Here is a 19352-nt window from a genome sequence, read left to right as displayed (position 1 = left end):
ATCGAAATTCATAAGGCGGGGAATTTAAAAGTCGAAGTCGAAAGAGTATGAAGCTATGCTCAAACAGAAATTCCTACGTATGAATAATTTAACTAAGACGATGCAATCAGATATTGAATTTCCACCGATAAATCGCTTTCAAACCCAACGACGGATACAGATCCCGCAACCGAACCATAATTCAGCCCCTACGTTCTAAGCAAATATATCATTCGTAGTGTTTCCAACCCCCTATCGGCCATTCGCATGACGAAGCGTTTCGCTCTGGTTTTCGTGATTGTGCCGCAGGTGCCATGTATATTTACATTTTACGATTCCATTCGTTAATATTTGCAGACGGCTGTGAAGTTAATTCCGCCGAAACTACCTGCGTGACGATGTATTAATTACGAACAAATACGCACAAGCGGTTCATTCGTGTATTTTGAACAATGTTCGTCCTTTATGTATTATTTTCGTTAGATAGAATAGAAATTCTGTGATTCTTGGTATTAAAAATTAACAAAATAAAAAACTACGATATAACAGCCATAAAATTAAGCTAAATTTAAACTAAATTTTAAACTAAATTTGAATAACTGGCTAAATAAATATACATTTTTAACTAATACGAAATTGTAATTTTCGCTTCCCATATCAAAGCTATCAAGTTACTTCTATCAATATTTCAAAATAAAATATTCCGTTTCATTAACGATCTTTGCTCGTGTTCTAAAATTCATTCAATTGAGATTCGAAAAACGTAAAAAAATGTGGAAAATGCGGCGATTGACTTACTCGGTCTCCTGCCCGTGCAATTAACTCTTTTTCCAAGTGTGCTCTTCCAGGTTCAACGGAGCGTCGTGTCGAGACGTTAAAGAATTCGAGGACTGCCGCCTGACGCCGCGAAGGCGGTGACGCCTGTGGGCAAAGTTAAGGAAACTATCCTTTTTTCCAAGGCAAAGAGACCACGCTTGATTACTGCATTGTACTCGCATAATGACACTTCTCTCGAATACGATCGTATTCAACTCGCCTGGTTGAGCAGCTTGGAATATATCATGGTGACGATTTAGAAAGATGCAACCTCGGCTTTGCCATCCCCGACGCTTAAATGAATCGTAAAAGTAACAGGACTGCTCGCTCGTTTCTTCGCAACCAGCGAATTAGTTTGATGAGAAGAGTTTATGAGTTTATTCGCCGAGGAGAAAATTAAGATCGTCAGGGAAATATGCGGGCGTCTTGCGAGTTCAATTTCGTGTTCTGAAGTTTGTTTGCGAAATACTTAGATGGATGGTTCGCTTGGTTTCATCTTCCTTAAAATATGGTAGAGTCTAATAGTTGTATGCCGTGTCACAGATGTGTATCATCGCACAATTTTTATACTACAGACGAATTATGCTTTGGTTCTGTAATGATAGAAAGGAAAGGATGAAAAGAAAAAAGGAGGACAAAATGCATTTCTTATTAAGGAAGTGAATAAGAAAGTAGAGTTTATTTTTCTAATCCTTAACGTCAATTCTAAATGCAGTCGTTGTAGAAAATAGTAGAAAGAAATAAACGATTATTTTATAATCATCCTTCTATGTATTTATAAATCATATTTCTTAATATTCGATAAGTATAAAAGGAATTAACTGTGGAATTATGTTTGATATACATAACCTCAACGATATCTCAAATCACTAAATTTTGTAACCCAAATTATTACTATATATATTTGATGTTTGTTCCATTAAGTAATAAATATTTCGAGTGTATTTCGTATATATTTGCTGCTTCTATTGTAGTGTACATATAATATTTTCGTAGCGAAAGATTTCGAGGATTCGACGAGTTTGCCAAATCATCAATTCAAACATTTCTTCAGAGAGATATTTCAAGAGAAGGATAGCTTTTGCGATATAAATAAAATGCACGAATATTTTTCCGAGTTACGTTTCTTTTATCAAGAAAGAGCAAACTCAAAGACGATTTTTATACCATATGACCAGAACACATCAACTCGTGAAAAGAGGATTTCATTTGGGATTTAAGATACGGAACAATAGAGTTCCCTTTCTTTAGAAAGTTGCTACATAGAAAGACGCAAAAGCGTGCAAGCGTACCTGACAGAAAATCTAATAAGCTTGAAGAAAAATTGTCTAAATTTATGATACGTGCGTTTAGAAAGAACATCCTTACTACTCTAAAGAGTATATATCGTTTAAACTCATTGAGAAATTTGTTTGAACTCAATGTTTTTTTTCATTCATTTTTGAGGTTATATTAACAAAGCACCTTTTCTTTTCGAATTTAAGTTACATTTCTATAACAAATTAGTAAACTTTCAACTAAATCAAATTTTGCTAAAACTCTTAGTAAGATTTCTTTTCTTTATAGATTTGAGTTATTTTTCTTACATTTTCATCTATCATTTTAACTTTTTTCCTCTGTATTTATAATATAGAAACTTTCAAATTTTGTTCAAATTAATCTTAAATTTGATGATACTAACAACAATTTCTTTCTTCCTTTTTAACTTGCGTTTCCATAGCAAAATTGCTAAAATTTTTACTAACCTCAACATTTCAGTCAAATTGACTATTTTTCTCCAATCCTCTATTTCCATTTCTCTCCATTTCTCCAAGATTAACTATTTAGGTACAAATAATATAAACTATTCACAAAATGAAATAAAAGCTAACGATTCACTATTGCAATAAAGAATTTCACTATTTTACTATTCACACTTACTTCCATTTCTGTTCAAACGAGGCATTTCCTGCGCCACGATCGTTCGAAGTAACATAATCGATTTTTCTGAACTGCATGAAACAATCGATCAGGGAGCGTCTTTTTTTAAAGTGTATTCACGCGATAGAGTAAAAGATAGGAAACAGTGCGAGTACGTGTACAAATAGACGTGTGGCATCATGTAGAAACAGGAACACGTAAAGCTTGCATACGAAACGAGCGAACGTAGCGATCACGACACTATCAGTATCCCGTAGATATCTCAAACAACGAGAAAGGTGCGTGCAAAGTGCTTTCGTGATATCATCGGGACGCCGCGACGGCGCCGGCCTCAATGGTAAACGATAACCCCCTTGCTGTGATACTATGCCACTATGTCTCGTAATTAACCTCTTGGGTACGAGGATCGACTATAGTCGATAGCCGCCGAACGCATCCCCATGATCGATTAAATTTGACAACTGCAAAAAACATACAGCATACAGCCTATTGTCATCTCTTGACTGTTTACGTCCTCCTGTTTAGGCGTTCTATGCACTTCGTTATAGGTAAGTAATTTGTCACCTTTTATGAAAGGTTTTACATAATTATTATTAGATTTCACTCATTTTAAATAAATATTATGACTGCAATGTCAAGTGACATTACGTAGCAAACCAAAGAGGTTAATACTCGTTAGCGTTCGTAATGTCCGTTGTCCACGTTGTAGTTTTGCTATTTAAATCTGTCTTCATTATCGAGATCCCATAGAATCGTCGACTATGTGCAATATATTTTCATCTGGCAATAAATGACTGTAACAGGAATGGATACTGGTTGCCAGAGTAGTTGGCATATAAACAGAGAAATATAGAGGTTCATAGATACATTTGCAGCAGTCAGCAACATTTATCCAATGAAGTCTATAGGTTTGTTAAATCGAAATGTTTGCGATGATCGCTATATTGGTATCTATGTTGAGAGGGAAGTATTGAGATTAAGACTTTGGATCTTCGTACAAATTTATATTGATGGGAATATAATTAAAAAAATTATTATAATAAACTAATTATTATACGGTAATAAGTTAAAGGTTACAATGTTATATGAGTAAAAGTAGGTCTTAAAATCATAAAATAAATATAGAAGTAACAAAGTAAATAGAATAATTTAAGGTTAAAAGAAATAGGGTTATAAGATAGTAAGGTAGGGATTGTACATCATATTAGTAAAATTACGAGGTTTTAAGGTAATATTAACAGAGTTAGAGAGCAATTTAACGACTTATGAAATTTGATAACAAAATATTTAGACAAAAACGTTTTAAAACATATTGTCACGCCATCTTTTACGACTAATTACTATTGATTTTACATTTAAAAGACATTTACATATTTCTCTTGAGAGGGGTATCTTTATTTGTGAGAAATAGAACCACCTTCTTTATTCATCACACTGATTTTCGAAATTAAATGTAGTTAAAAGCATTTGAAAGCATCTCGTATCCAAGCGATTGGGGAAATAAAAGAAAATACCGAGGGTGACCTAACCTCGATTCGTAAAAGTGCCAATAAAAGTGGAGAAGGCGTTGATAATAGCGTACAGTTGTTGAAAGAGATTGTAGTTCGAAGGCGACCGTTACATTTGGACGTAGAATAATATTTTACGAATAAAGCGTTATGACGGTACTCAGGGTACATTTTATGATATTTATAGTGTGTTTATTACGAGCATAGACCGATAAATATATTTGCATATATGCACATTAACTGCGTATGGAACTTTACTTCGTCTGTGGTATGCATTTAATACATGAAAAATGCATTAAAATGAAAAATATAAATTACGTTGAATTGGAAAATTAAAAGTAACTATTGAAATTAATGTCAATTCGTTTTTGTTTTCAACTTCCATTAGATCTCACGTTCGTTAAGCTAATACTTGCTCCAACAAGGATTACATCTAGAATAGAATTCCGACGCTTTGGAAATAAAAGCAGGAAATTTTCCGCATAATTCTTCGGGTTATGTCGACTTTTCATGTAGCCCACCGTCTTCGTTATCAATACAGGAAGACGTGACCCGTAACGATTCGAGATTTCCTTGGCTCTGAGACTCTGTACTTTTCATTCATTCCACTGAGCGAAGTAGAATGAAGCAGGTTCAGGGCAGACCGCTATTTCGCTCGCCTAGTCTATTTAAAATTCTGTTTAAAGCTTAAGATGATGATCAACCACAAAGTTTTCCTCTTTCTTTTATTCCTGACTATCGTCTTTCGACACTTTGTCATTAAGCTCTGTATTATTTCGCAATGTAATCTCATACCCTAACCTCAAACCAAAGAAAATAAAAAATTTATTAATTTTCTCTTCTATTTCTTTAGCGTTTCGTAGATATTTTTTGTTTAATTACTTTCTGATTCTTTTCTTTTTCAATTTTTCGATTTTCAATTTCCTCAATTAAAAGAATAAAAATCAGAACTTTTTCTTCCTCAATCCCTTAATCTTCAATTACTAAAGTGAAATAGAAATATACTGAGCCTTTGGTAAGATTTTGAAATACCTCGATAAAAAGAATTAAATTTTAATTCGTAGACTGTAATTACAACGAGTACTCTAATATTCCACAAGACTATTTAACGATCATATGGAATTTCTCTTTTCAACTGGGACGAAATATGAAATTCGAATTCTGTAAAAAATTGTCTTTTATCCAAGCAAAAGTTAACAGGAATTATTACTTTCATGATTGGGAAACTTCCAACCTTCGAAATTACAGTTTCTGAAGTTTTAACAATAGCATACAAATTGCACCTTTCACGAAGGAAACTTTCATCGATCGTTAAACCTTCAATCGAATATCCTTCGATTTGCAACTCGTAACATTTATATTAAACATTCACTGCTAATCAAAGTTTAATTACATATACCATACACGATTATAGCGTAAACTCGTAAATAATTTAGCAAATTTCAAATTCTAATAACTTGCAAACTAATGCAATCGGAAGGATCTTCAACAATCATGGACAATTTTTACTTAAATTTCTTTGATTCTTTTATTCGCGTCCCGTACTCGAATCGTAAAATATCGAGTCGAACAATCGTCATGAACTGTCAAGGCTAAATAAAAAAAAAAAAACAAACGTGGAAGTACACTTTGACGAAATGATTCTCCATCGAGAAGGAACTCGACGTAGCCGCGACTTGCAATTTCCGCTTTGAAACAACTATGTGAAACTCGAAGGTTCAAACTTCAAAGGAACTAGCTGTTCGCGTATAATTGCGTGGTCAGTTAACGATCTGTCCTGCTTGCTACGACCTGAAAAAAAGAGAGAAAGGGAGCGAGAGAGCAAGCGAGAGGGGAAAAGGTAGCAGCGACCGCGCTGCAAGAACTGCTCGGTGACTCTCAGTCAGTAAAAATGGCGACTCTTGGGTCAATCTACGCGTTGAAAGTGGGTCACTTTGCAGTGGCACACTGCCAACGCTCTCACGTGCGAGCCGTCCCATGCCTGCTGCAGTCTGAAACTGGCAACCACCTTTCGCCAGGGGCGGCCCAACAGGGTTGTTAGTCAGGTAATTGTTTGAACAATGAAGTCTCGTTGATTCTAATTGGCTTTACAACGTTTTTTTTTTTTTTGTTAATTTTCTATAGTGTTGTTGTTTAAAAGAATCAATGGATGTTACGATTTAGAATCAAATTCTTACAAGATAAAAATTATGTGCGTTGGTTAATAGATCTGTGGCGAATAATGAGAGTGCGTATTACACTTTTAAGTTCCATATTTTTATTCTAAATTCAACAAAAAATATGTATTTTATAGCTTACGTGCGTGGTATATGCAGGACAGAATTTGGATGTGTTATATTATAATAGTGTAGGTACTTAGTATAACAGCAATCTGGTAAAAAGTGGCTATAAAGTATACTCGCACATGCTATTATTTTTTAATGAAGCATTTGTTGACCTTAATTGATTTCTCAACGTCTTTTTAGAAAATTCATTGCTAGAAAATTATTGATATTTTGTGGTCATTATCTTAGGAAAGCGTAATCTTAACAATGAATAATCTTAAAATTTATCTATGTCAAGTTTGGAAATGTATAATTAGAATGTAGCAAATGACAACCTTCGGTAGAAAATTATTGGTTGGTTGTTTGTACCTTGACTGTTTAAGTGGAAGGTTTGGATATAATTTTTATACTTGGAATTCTCGTTTTTTCTTTAATACATATAGGCATAGCGATATTTTTAGTCAGGGTTAAATTTCTTTCGCTCCTTTAAACGGCTTTAATAATAATGCAAGGATATAAGCGGTAAGGGTAAAGGTCTAACTGCATTCAATGCGATAGGAAGGAGTAAAAGGCACGAGAGATATAGCTACTTTATTTTTCACTGTCGTTCCATCACTATTGTATTTCATTCTCTTCAATACAATTTTTCGCGAACTTCTTGGAATATTTAAAAATAAAGTTACATTAAGAAAGAGATAAAGAAAATTAGTAGATGCAAGAATGTAATTATTTTTGATCATTGAAATTTTGATGGAATTGAATTTTTGGTGAAATTAATATCACGGTTTAATAAAAGTCTTGTGCGAAATGATATTGCACTCATGGTCAAGCTTTAGATACTACAATGAAGATACAAAAATAAGAAAAATTCCTAAAACGTGTTTCATTATCATGAATATATTTCAAAATCATGAAAGATATAATTTCTTACATATTTCATATTTAGAAAAAAGATTAAGGAAATGAAAAGAAATAGATACATAATGAAATTTATATACCTACGCGAAATTAGAATCTGTACAAAAATTAACAAAAATCTTAAATTACACGTGTAAAAATATCTTAACACATTTTTCAATCTTTGCGCAAGAAGAAGAAGGTTCGTTAGATTCGCGGGTAGAATGAGAAATTATAAACAGGAAGAAACACGACACGACATCGCCATCCAAGAGATAACACGGTTGGTAGAAAACATTTCTCGCGGTGAAAACCATTCGGAGGGAAACCTCGGCCGGTTTCCCGTGTTTTTATCATCTTTACCTTTTATCTCGTCGCTCCTTTCAAATCAACAACGAAGAGCCGTGAAAGGAAGAAGCTCGCGCCTCGTATCAACGTTTGCAACTCGCAGCAGTCACCTTTTACGTCTTTCGAATAATTTGAACGATCGCATCGCAAAAGTTACACCGGCGAATAATTCCAGCTTGTTCGTTCGAATTGGGAACGTCAAAGCGGGTTATCTATCATTTCGAAAAAGAATTGCTCGATAATTCAACGCAGGCACCGTTTCGAGAACCGTAAAATATTATGCGAAATCGGGTCATCCACGGGGTGAGAATACACGCAGACTCGCGGAAATATTCGAGCATTCGTAGATACATTTTATGAATAAATTATAATATTATTCATAATATTCATAATATACGCGCGTTATACGAAATATTTTGAAATTTCATTGACGCTGCTACGAAACTCGGTTATAATGATCATATTGTTGATCGAAAGTTCTAAACAGAGCGGAAAACATATACAGAAATTAGAAGATATTAAGTACAAATAGTAAATATTACGCAAAGATTGCCATCATATTAATAAATTTCAATATTTTATAGCATATTTTATTATATACACTTAGTATAATATACCTAAGATGGATTGTTATTTATAGTACATTAAAAATTGCCTACTTCACCTCATGACAGTCGTATCTCGTTGCAGTGGTAATGACAATCCCAAAGTGAGATGAACATTTTTTAAATGATAAACGCTCAAATACTTTCCTGAACCGCTATATACTTAAATGGGTACCAGTCGAACATCGGATAGAGAACGATATTGTTCAAGACTTCTAATATATAAAAATGCTTGTGCATAGATTATTTCACACGAGTAATATGTGCCGGTCGGTATCCGAAGCTCGAACACGTACTTTTATTGGTTTTATGCACGCAACTACGTTTACCATTTTAAGACTTCATGTCGCTGATTCTATTTTAACGATTATTCGATGCTCGAACTGCCATTACGTATGTTACCATGTGTGTTACCATCTTTGCCATTTATAGTTATGTCATGTATGAAAATGTCGGAGATATTATTTTCCAATGTTGCTGCCTTTCATTTTATTTAATATACGGTCAATCCTTTTGTCAACCAACACGTTCGTTTCTTCTTTTTTTCTTTCTGCTCTTATCCCTTTTGAGTCGTAACCGTCTATACTTCATTATTTATACCCTTTGACATAAACGAATAAAAAAATAGAATGGAATTCTTTTACAGAAATATTATGGATTTTCTTTAGCTTATAACAGTTTATATCGCAACGTCTATAGCTGTTTAAACGAGTGAATAAAATAAAAATTTTTTTATAGTAAACATTTGGACTTTTCTCCTCGTTTATAGCTGCTGAAATGAGCGAATGAGAGAATAAAATAGATGCCTTTTTTTTATGGATATAATTTGGATTTTTTATAACGCAAGAATTGAGAACGAGTACAATTCCCCAAGAGGCAACGAAGAGCGGCCAGCGAATCCTATGCGTCCTCGTTTCCCTTTGAAATACTTGCCAATAAAGGCATAATTTATGTTTCTCCAGGGAGAAGGAAATTCCAAGAACAAACGATCATCGAGCACTTAGTATCTAACTGTTCGCACCTATTACGGCACTATCTGTTTGGAATCATATTGAGATATAAAAATGAAACATCCCTTGAGGAAACATTGCGTGTTTCGAAATTACTTCTTCTTTATTTTATCACTTTTCGTATATGGTGTGTTTTATTCTTCTTCGATCATTCTCTTCTTTTTTATTCCTTTGTCCAGATGGATGGAATTTGATTAAATTTGCAAGAGTATGATCGAAGCGGCTACAATTAGACTGCGGATATTTAGACTACAGACAACTGCAACGTCTCTTCGATCAAGCCTTCGCGTACCGCAAATCACAAATACCAAATTCGCGTGACCTCTCCAGCGCATGAAAACAGATTGAAAAATCTAATCCTCCCTTGGTTATTGCCTGCGTGCCTACTATGAGCGTTAATTATCCGAGGGTATAAATAAAGATCTCTCGTTAATCCCTTGGCTCGTTAAATTCATCGAACTGCAACGTTTTTTTGGCTTTTTCTAGCGCATGACGTCGACGAGCGAGTGCCTTTCTGCAGAATTTACAGAATCGCAAGTTACAAGCTGTCAGGATTAAAAAATATCCTGACATAACGGTAACAAATTTGACAATAAAGTATGCAACACTTAATAAATTAATTTAGAAGATCTCGAGGTATCTGAAATTATAAAGGAGAAATCATAAAGAAGTACTTGCAACTTGTCAGTTTACTAATGTTACTAGTTGGTAAATAATCGTGTAAGAGGCACCAGGCTTCCATAAAAATCGATCTCCCCGTCGGTCTAGCCCCGATCAACGCGAAACTGGTGCACACGGCCAGTTGCTGGGGCGACTGACTGTGTGAAAAGTCGCATAATAACAGTAATGGTAAAAAGTACAGCCAGCATTTACAACGTTGCGTGAGGAATGATAGTCATCGACGTGTGCCCGTCACGCCACCACCGGAGGCAGCCAACCCCCTTTTGCCTCTGGCGACGCGCTCTCTCACCCAGAAAATTTCCAACCCTTCCACACTCTCGCGACCACGACGTAGCTTTCTTTTTTCTTCTTCAATTTCTTCTTCTTTCTTTCAGCTTTCTTTCTTTGCTTTTACACTCGAGAACAGAGGAAAGCATGTGGAACTGTCGCAATTCATAGCTTGGAGAGAAGTTTCAAGAGCGGCTATTTGCTAAAATGCAAGTGAAAAACGTAGTTGCGAGGATACAGAGTAGCCTCTTAGAGGAAAACGAGAATTTCTTTCGCTTTTTCTCTGATTCCTTCCGTCTCTTATTAGTGATACTTTGCGTCTCTTATTAGCGATACGTTGGTCGCGCGTTATATTGTTGCGATGTGCGTGAATGAGAAATTTTAGAAACGTAGGGAACTGTGTCTGCAAATTTTTCCTATATCGATTATTAAACAATCCACTTCTTTTTGGACATCCTATTAATTTTACAATAATTTTTATTTGCGAATCGTCGAATGTGCACGTATAAAGTGATTTTTTGCATTTAGTTGAATTATCTTTCGATTATTTCTTTGATATTTTTGTAGATTTCGTATTCCATTGTCATGCACAGTTGTCTGCTAGGAGATTTGAGATATCGCGGCTTCTAAAATTTAGAGAAACCTTATGTTATATACAATTGAATCCAAAGAACCGAGTTTTGCCATAAAAATGTATAAAATTTGTGAATTCACCAGCGGCTATTGCTTAACATTTTCCATAACATAAGCGCTTAGAGTGAAAAGATTTGCATACCAGTGGGTTAAACAATTCACCTCTATCTTTTCCTTTTATAATAATATATCTCCTATGTTTAATTTTCACTGACAGTAATCCTCCGAGTCATATTTTCCTAGCTGTCATTTAATAAATTGATTGACTATTATTATTTCGATTTCGTGGACATTTACAAGCTTACATCCGATAGCGATCAGGTTATCAAGCTGAAGATGACTTCATTTAAACGATGCGAGAAACACGAGGTGGTAATGGGGTTGAGCTTACAGAGTTTGCCAAGAGATTCTCTTTAACGAGCTTGAGGATAATTTTACAACGCCTACAGTATTCGATTATTCCTAATGGATTCCTATAGTAGTAAATTTCAAGCTTTCGCCGTTACAAATTAATTTGATCGAACTTTGTAGTACTTAGGCTACTTTACATTCTCATAAAATACTCTTTATAAATCTAAATCTTTTCCTTTAAAGAGCAAACTTCGTAACATAAATCTTTATTCCACGCGAATTTACATCTGTATTATGGTAAGTTTCAATGAACTGAATATTTATAACACCTTTTGAAGAATATTCTTTTTTTAAATCAAAGAAGACGAATGAAACTATTGGTTTTCGTTTTTTCAGTTCTACTAAACACGAATTCTGTTTTCCAGAGATTTCATTCTTTTCTTTCTACGATAATCAAATTGTTTTATTTTCAACAAATATCGCTTCTTCAGTGGAAACATAAGAAAATTATTGAACCATTTATTTTCTTATTACATCGGCTTTTAATTCATACATATATCAATTTCACACCAAGCGACAAATTATGTTGAAAACATGAGAAATACGTGATATTTCATCGGTGATACCGCACGTCCGTCTGCTGTACGTGGCGGAACTTCTTTCCCGCTGTGATAAATTCCCACTATTACCGAAGATATCAGTTTCTAGATTTATTGGCTGCTTAAATATTCTACTAGGTATCGTAGCTAGTGGCAAATTTTGTGCAACAGATAGCTACGGTTTAAGCGTTGTGTCAAGTGTACAATCATCCCTGTGGATGTCCTGTGGTTCTATCAAGGCACAATTCGCTTTTCTACCAAAAATTGAAATTCGATATTGAACTCATAACTCACGGTCGTACCTACGTGCACGCTGCGATTCGAGACATTCTCTCTTTAAAAGCTAACGAGAGCTTAACTTTGTTTCAAACTTGAAACATTGATTAATAGCTCGATAATAGCCAATAGCGTCATTTTTCCTGGTATAGCAGCTTCCGTAACGTATCGAGGTGTTAAAATTAAAGCATCGATCAGTAGAAGCGTTGTATGGAGGATTTTATAAGAACAAATTTTCAAAGAAGTAATTGAGCTTTCCGAACGAAGAGCCTATAGAAATATTCTTCAGTCAAATAGCCGAATTACTTTGGAGCCTGTCTTTTAAAAATTCTCCCATTTTAATTGTTAATGGAAACGTAGTATTAAAAAACTAGAACTAAACTAGCCACTGTATTTTATAGTATTCATGGGTAGAACATATTTCGTGAGCTAATGTCTCTTCAAATTTCTAACAATTTCATCGTCGGCAAGGTAGAACCTAGAAATCTCCAGCGAAATGATATTACGACGCGACGAAAGGTATGTAGAATCTTGTCAGGTGAAAATACGACGAATAGATTTCATAGTCTCGGACGTAAACTACCTTCGAATTTGTAGGATATCTAAGATGCTAAAGAGTATTTGCCAGAAATTTGAGATTGGCAGACGCAGCTGGTGTTGAACAATGAACTTGTGAAAATGTGACACAATATATGGGAATTACGCACAACTGGCACCGCACATAAATTTCAAGCAGTTACGTTATTATCGTCTCTGTAGGCAAAAGTTGTCCTTTGTTTGATACAGGGGAAGTTGACTGATTAGATTTCCGTAATTCGAACTTTAACTTAAACTTTCAACGTTCTCGACGAATCTCTCTTTTTAAGCAAATTAAACTCTTACATACCGCGTAAATAAGTGAAAAGTTTTAACGAAGAGAATTATTGAATTTTGCCATAAAATGTATCCATTAATTTTGAATTCTCCATCTATTACAATTATTCAATTCTATTCAAGTAATATTGAAACTTTGATTGGTTCAGGTATGTATCGAAAAAGTTGGAAGTAAATTTATATTAGAAACTTATGCTAATAATGACTATTGCCGATAAACTTTAATTTTTCCGAAACTTCGTTTAATAAAGTTGAAAGTTAATCGCAATGGGCAATGCGATTAATTACAGTAATTAAATCGTTACGTTTCTTTTTAGTAGTTTAAGCAAACGAGTTTGAATAAGTTAGACGAAGTCGGTAAAAAACTTGAACGTTTCATCTCACAGGGGTTTGAACAGGTCATTGCTCGACCATTGCAACCCTCGTTCGTTTCAACTTAGATTAGCATGATGGCCTTTTTCGTAGAAGTACTAATTCAGATTCTAATAATAATCGAAAAAGGAGAGCTGGCCAAAAGCATAGGACTCTATTGGCAATAAACCTATTTCATTTACAACGTCTCACATATTTCAGTCACTGTTATTTGTTGCTGTATCGTAATAATTAAGTGTTATTAATATCACGACTGTAAGTTACTCCACATTATAAATTTCATCATACGTACCGCAATTATTAATATTTATTTTTTGTAAAGAATTGGAAAAGTAGTATTTTATATTTGCCTAAAGACTTTCGTAATAAAAAATGTTTATCTGTAGAATTTGGTACGTATTATTACGAAACTTGATATTTATTAATTTTGATAACTTACGACTTGTAAACTTCCACTAATAGAAATGCAAGAAATCTAGACGATAAAAAGGTAATTATTTTCATTCTTGAATGCTTTGTTATTTTATCAAACTGTTTTATGAGATCGAGCTAAAACGTTATATTCTTTAATCTAGGAATAATTATTAGACAATCGATTGCATTATTTATTAATTGTCAAACATTTCTTCCTAACGTTCTAACAAATTTCTGTGGCATCTTTCTCATTTTTCTTGGAAAAAGGATGGTCGAGTGATTTAAATCGAGCCCGTTGTCTTCAGCAGATTGCACAGAGAATTGTTCCTAGCAAATTTTTTGATATATCGCCTCGCTTGACCCACATTTGTGGGCTAAGAATCCGCAATTATGTATGTCATGTCTGTTTGCAATGAAAACAGCCATCAGAGCCAGAGACAGTTCTGAACGAACGAAATATTTCTAAAATAAATTTCTGTCTTTCAAAACATGTCCAAAGGAAGAGATGCTAATTTGACATTAAATAAGAAATCTAGATGTTGGCTTTAACGCAAGTACTTTCGATAAACGTGCAATTAGAAATTCTTCTTTGCAAATACCGACGATCCTACTCGTTCCTCTTGAAAGCTTGATATTTTACGGTTGTAAGAATCATGTACGCGATATGAAAACTATTAAAAGTTATTTGAGACCTATTTTAACAATTAGAAATTCGTGAATTTTATGGTTTGACGTAACGCAATTATTAAATTTGAATTTCCCGATGAATTCAGATATTTGTATTATATTTTTTAAGATTATGCAAAATATTAGAAGCGTATTATTATCAATCGGGATGTGATCCTTCAGAGAAAAGGAATTAAAAACCATAAGTAGAATTTTATTAAATATTGACTTGTTTTTAAGAAAAGTGGCACGAAAATGCGTCAAATATTCGTGCGATTAATGACTTGATAGATAACGTACGTTATATAAAATATATAATGTGTTCATATTTTGTATAACAAACGAATAATATCCGGAAACATCGATATGAAAATATTTTTGCTTTCAAATCATCAATCGCGTGTTCCGTATCGAAACGCACCGTATCCTTAGTTGGCTCCATTTTGAATATTTCATGCAGCTCATCCGGCAGAATTGACGACTCTATAAAATATGAATATCATTATTTCGGGGACGACTAGCGGTGAGGATGTCTCGTGAATAATTTCCGCGTGCTCAAACATTTCGACCTCTGTCGCATAAAAGTTTCGCGCTTTTCTCCTTCTCTCACATTGTTTTACATTTTCGAAATGGCCTCTCCGCTGTGAATATTTTTCGAGGCATCACATCGGAAAGCAAAGTAGACGATGCTTTCAGTGCTTAATTGTAAGCTGTACACTCGATGTCAGTTCCTTTCACCGAGCTTCCTGCACGTACTTTCGAAATATTCTACGCGCAAGCTCGGCCATTCTAGTTCCTTCAATCGTGGAATAAAATATTTCGACAATTGCATAGTACATTGACTTTTCCCAGTTTTGTCGATTTAATTTCAGTCTTTTTTAAAAGCTTTATTCTATTAGCGAAACCAGAAATATGGGCAAGCTTGATTAAATAATGTATTTCTATTGTCCTGTTAAGTGACGAAGTCCTACATTTTCCTTTGTTTGCTTAATGTTCAAAATTTACTCGAATTTACTTAATGTTCAAAACGTTGATCACTTAATTCGTGAATTATAAAATTGAAGGAAATTGTTCGAGTACGTTGTCAGGTCGCTAATATTATTAATAGCAACAAGGTTTTATGAATGCTCTTTGTGGTAAAAAAAGCCCTTTAAAGACTTTAGCTGAAGATTCTTTTTTTATTAATTTTATTAATCGAAGACAGCCAATGGCTCTCTGTTAAAACTTAACAATGTTAATATTAAACTAATTTTAGCGCAGAAATCAATTTTGTTTCAACATGCAACCCCTATACCGTTAATTCTGTTTCTCTTTGAGTGAAATTTTATTCCATCTATATTTTAGTCTAGAAAATTACGAATTAAGAATTTCATATAATTTGAAAAACGTTCAATTTAACTTTAGAATTCTACGGCATTTATTGTAAGTTGGCTGCTACGAATAAAAAATATGTAAGCGTAAAATTGTATGACCAGAAACATTCGGAGAATTTTTCTTACTCGTTTAAATTGAGATTTATCTTGTTCGTTGAAATAGAAAGATGCATAATAAATAATTCTCAGAAATAATGACGTTATCTAGCATAACGTACGATGAATATATAAAAGTGACGAAGACTGTGAGCACACGAAATCGATTGCAAAATCACGCAGGTGCCAGTCAGGGAAAGGCTATAACAAAGTATGCGAGCCACTTTCGAAAGAAGTTTGATATTTTCGAGCTAGACGTGAGAAAGCATGATGAAACAACGAACATGAAGTAATCTGTGTAACGCGTTTCCTTAGCATACTGCATGCAGCTGTGAATCTAGGACACGTTTCGCCAATTTTCCGTAAAAATTCTTCTAATTCTATATCCTGAACAGTTTCTACAGATCGTAACTCTAAAATTAACTGTTTGAGATAGGAAGTTGAAAACCAAATATTCGTCGTTCATGACAAAAGAATTGGATCAACGTTAAAATGAATTTTGTTAAAGACAGATCCACTTTCCCTATTTTGTCAACATCAAGAAACAAATCTTTCAATCTTTCGACCATTTAATGATTCTAACATGGAATGCTTTTTGCTCAAATTCGTATATGTTCCAATTAAATTTAGTAACCAAGTTAAAAGCAATTAAATCGAAGATTTCTATTTATTTGTCATTTTTATGATTATAGGATATTAAGATTCAGATTTCAGGGACGAAAGGGAACGATTCGCTTATTACTGGTATACGTAAGAAAACAGAAGGGAAATTACTTTAAAAGCAAGCAAAAATGTACGTGCGTGGTGGTTCTCAACTTTCGTGTTCATCAATGAACTTGTACTCCCAAAGTGATCTCTTACGTAACATCAAGTAATACATTACGCAACAGAGAAAGTTGCATAACGTGGAATAAGTGCATCATACTTTAATGAACAATGATTCTTTTTCTTAGAAAGTCAAGTATCGCCTTATACGATTTTATCGTTGTAAATTTCCTTGGGGTACGTGTAACGTAATATTTGAGATCTATTTGCGTCGTTTTAAATTGGAACGTCCTAGAATTTCGATATGGAAGTACGTTTTACAAATGATTTTACACAGTGTCGACAAAAGACGCAGGTAGAATCAGCAGTTCGCTCGTAATGTATTCGTGTACGTGTTAAATTTGACTTTCGTCGATGTAACGCGATCGAAGATGAAAATGGATCGTGCTACCCGATACAATTAAGGAGAAAATTGGTTACACTGCCGGTGACATCCTTCTAGAGAATCGAGAACACCCGCTTGCATTTTAATAGTTGTTTGTTTCGATGAAAATGATGTTGACTTAATTGCTCTGCTCTCGATATCTTACATTCTACGTTGTTTCTTGTATCGCGTGTCAGAAAAATAGATTTATCTTATTAATGATCGATAGGAGCAAGATCTTTTCTCAGACTAGGAAAGATATTTGATTTTAGGTCCGCTTGAACCATAAAATATCGACTAACGATATTAATTGACTCTTATAAATTGCGAGCTGTAACTTGCACATTTTTCTTGCATAAATGCTTCTCATAAATTGCAAATTGAGTTGTTGACGTTGTTAGTGTAATTTACGAGTGTCCGCAATAAAACGATAGTTATACTGTAATTAGTATTAAAGTAGAAATGAAATTACTTGACATAAATAATTTTATAGGAAAGAAATCACGTAACGATTAAATCAGTAATATTACTAATAGTACGATCTACAAGTTGTTCACAGTGAAAAATAATCATTACCTGTCTCAAATTAACTAATTGATTAACTCTGCTTCTGTACCATATACTTATGTACAATAATATAATCTACAATTTATAAAATGCTTATAATTCACATACAATAGGACACAAATTAATGTTTCATATATAACACGATATCTCGTAAACTAAAGATTAAAATATGAAAATTCGACGATAAAAGACGACAGATTAAACCACGGTTTGAAAGCAACCAAGAAAGAAAAGAGATCGAGGTTTCTTTATAAAGCGTTGTTGAAGAATGGTTATAGCTGATAACAACGAAACTTCGTGTTATTCTGTAATCGTCGTTGTTTGTTATCACATCGAATTCGTAACTAGTCCAAGACTAACAGATGGTGTACGGAATGTAGCCATGGCTCGCGACTTTGAGCTGAAAGTTAGGTGCGCGTGAGTCCGCAGTGCAGACTGCAGTGTCTTTACGTCTCTACTTTCCGAGCGTTCACCTTCTAACGAATAGCAAACAAAAAGCTGCGTTTTACCCTAGCTGGATAAAATGGAGGATAGAATAACAGGGACGAAGCAACGAGCCAAGCTCGTTAAATAACTTAAACTGTTCGCTCGGTTATGTTGAAACTTGATCATCATTATCGAGGTCAATCGCTTCGTTTTTAAACACTGTCACGTTAATCGCGTGCGCCTTGATACTAAATTTAAAGAATTTTAGAAAAATCCTACCAGTTTTCATTTGACTTTCTGTTACATCGAAAAGGTCTAAAGATATATTCATGTAAATATACTTCATTTAGAATGCATCGAAACTATTGCATTTTTTCAATTTACTAAACCAATATGTACTTTAGAAAACTTTAGAAAAGATACCAATCGTTTAAAACAAATTTCTTTTAAATCGCTGCAGTATTAGATTCTATAATCCTCACAAAATAGAAACACAAAAACTTTGTGTTTTTAAATACGAAATTTTCCAATGCAATTTCAATCACAGTTTCGTTGCCAAAATATTATTTCCAAATGTACTTTAGAAAATTTGAATACCAATCGTTTAAAACAAGTTCGTTTTAAATCGCTGCAGTATTAGATTCTATAATCCTCACAAAAAAGATCTATCAGTACAACAGTTTCTTTGTTAAAAAAAAACCCTGCTTTTAAATATAGGAAAATTTTCCAATGCAATTTCAATCACAGTTTCGTTGCCAAAATGTTATTTCCAAATGTACTTTAGAAAAGTTGAATACCAATCGTTTAAAACAAGTTTGTTTTAAATCGCTGCAGTATTAGGTTCTATAATCCTCACAAAAAGGATCTATCAATACAACAGTTTCTTTGTTAAAAAAAAAACCCTGCTTTTAAATATAGGAAAATTTTCCAATGCAATTTCTATCGCAGTTTCGTTGCCAAAATGTTATTTCCGAATTGACGAGTAATCCAAATGTTAGAAGGTATGATAGTCGTCGTTATTTAAAAGAAAACTTCTACAGAAAGAAGACTCCGGATAAATCGATAAATAGGTCCTGTAGTATCCTATGGCGCATTGTATCCAAACGCATTGGGTTGAAATTTTCAAATAGTAGGACTTTTTGGGACAGGTTAATGCGGCAAGAAAGCGCATCATGCATAAAGGATCAAAGCTTTGGTCACGTCGCGTCGTCGTATCGTCGCG

At 34.0% G+C, this 19352-nt stretch overlaps 1 protein-coding gene across 6 annotated transcripts in view; it reads right to left on the bottom strand.

Moving 5' to 3' along the window:
- Positions 1-19352, bottom strand: part of LOC100749303 — a 47105-nt gene that overhangs the window by 14757 nt on the left and 12996 nt on the right. The window lies entirely within an intron of this gene.

The sequence above is a fragment of the Bombus impatiens genome, unplaced genomic scaffold (assembly GCF_000188095.3).
Source record: "Bombus impatiens unplaced genomic scaffold, BIMP_2.2 scf_0724, whole genome shotgun sequence".
In the NCBI taxonomy this organism is placed as follows: Eukaryota; Metazoa; Arthropoda; class Insecta; order Hymenoptera; family Apidae; genus Bombus; species Bombus impatiens.
Note: the sequence above shows the minus strand (reverse complement) of the source record. Positions and strands in the feature narration are given on the sequence as shown.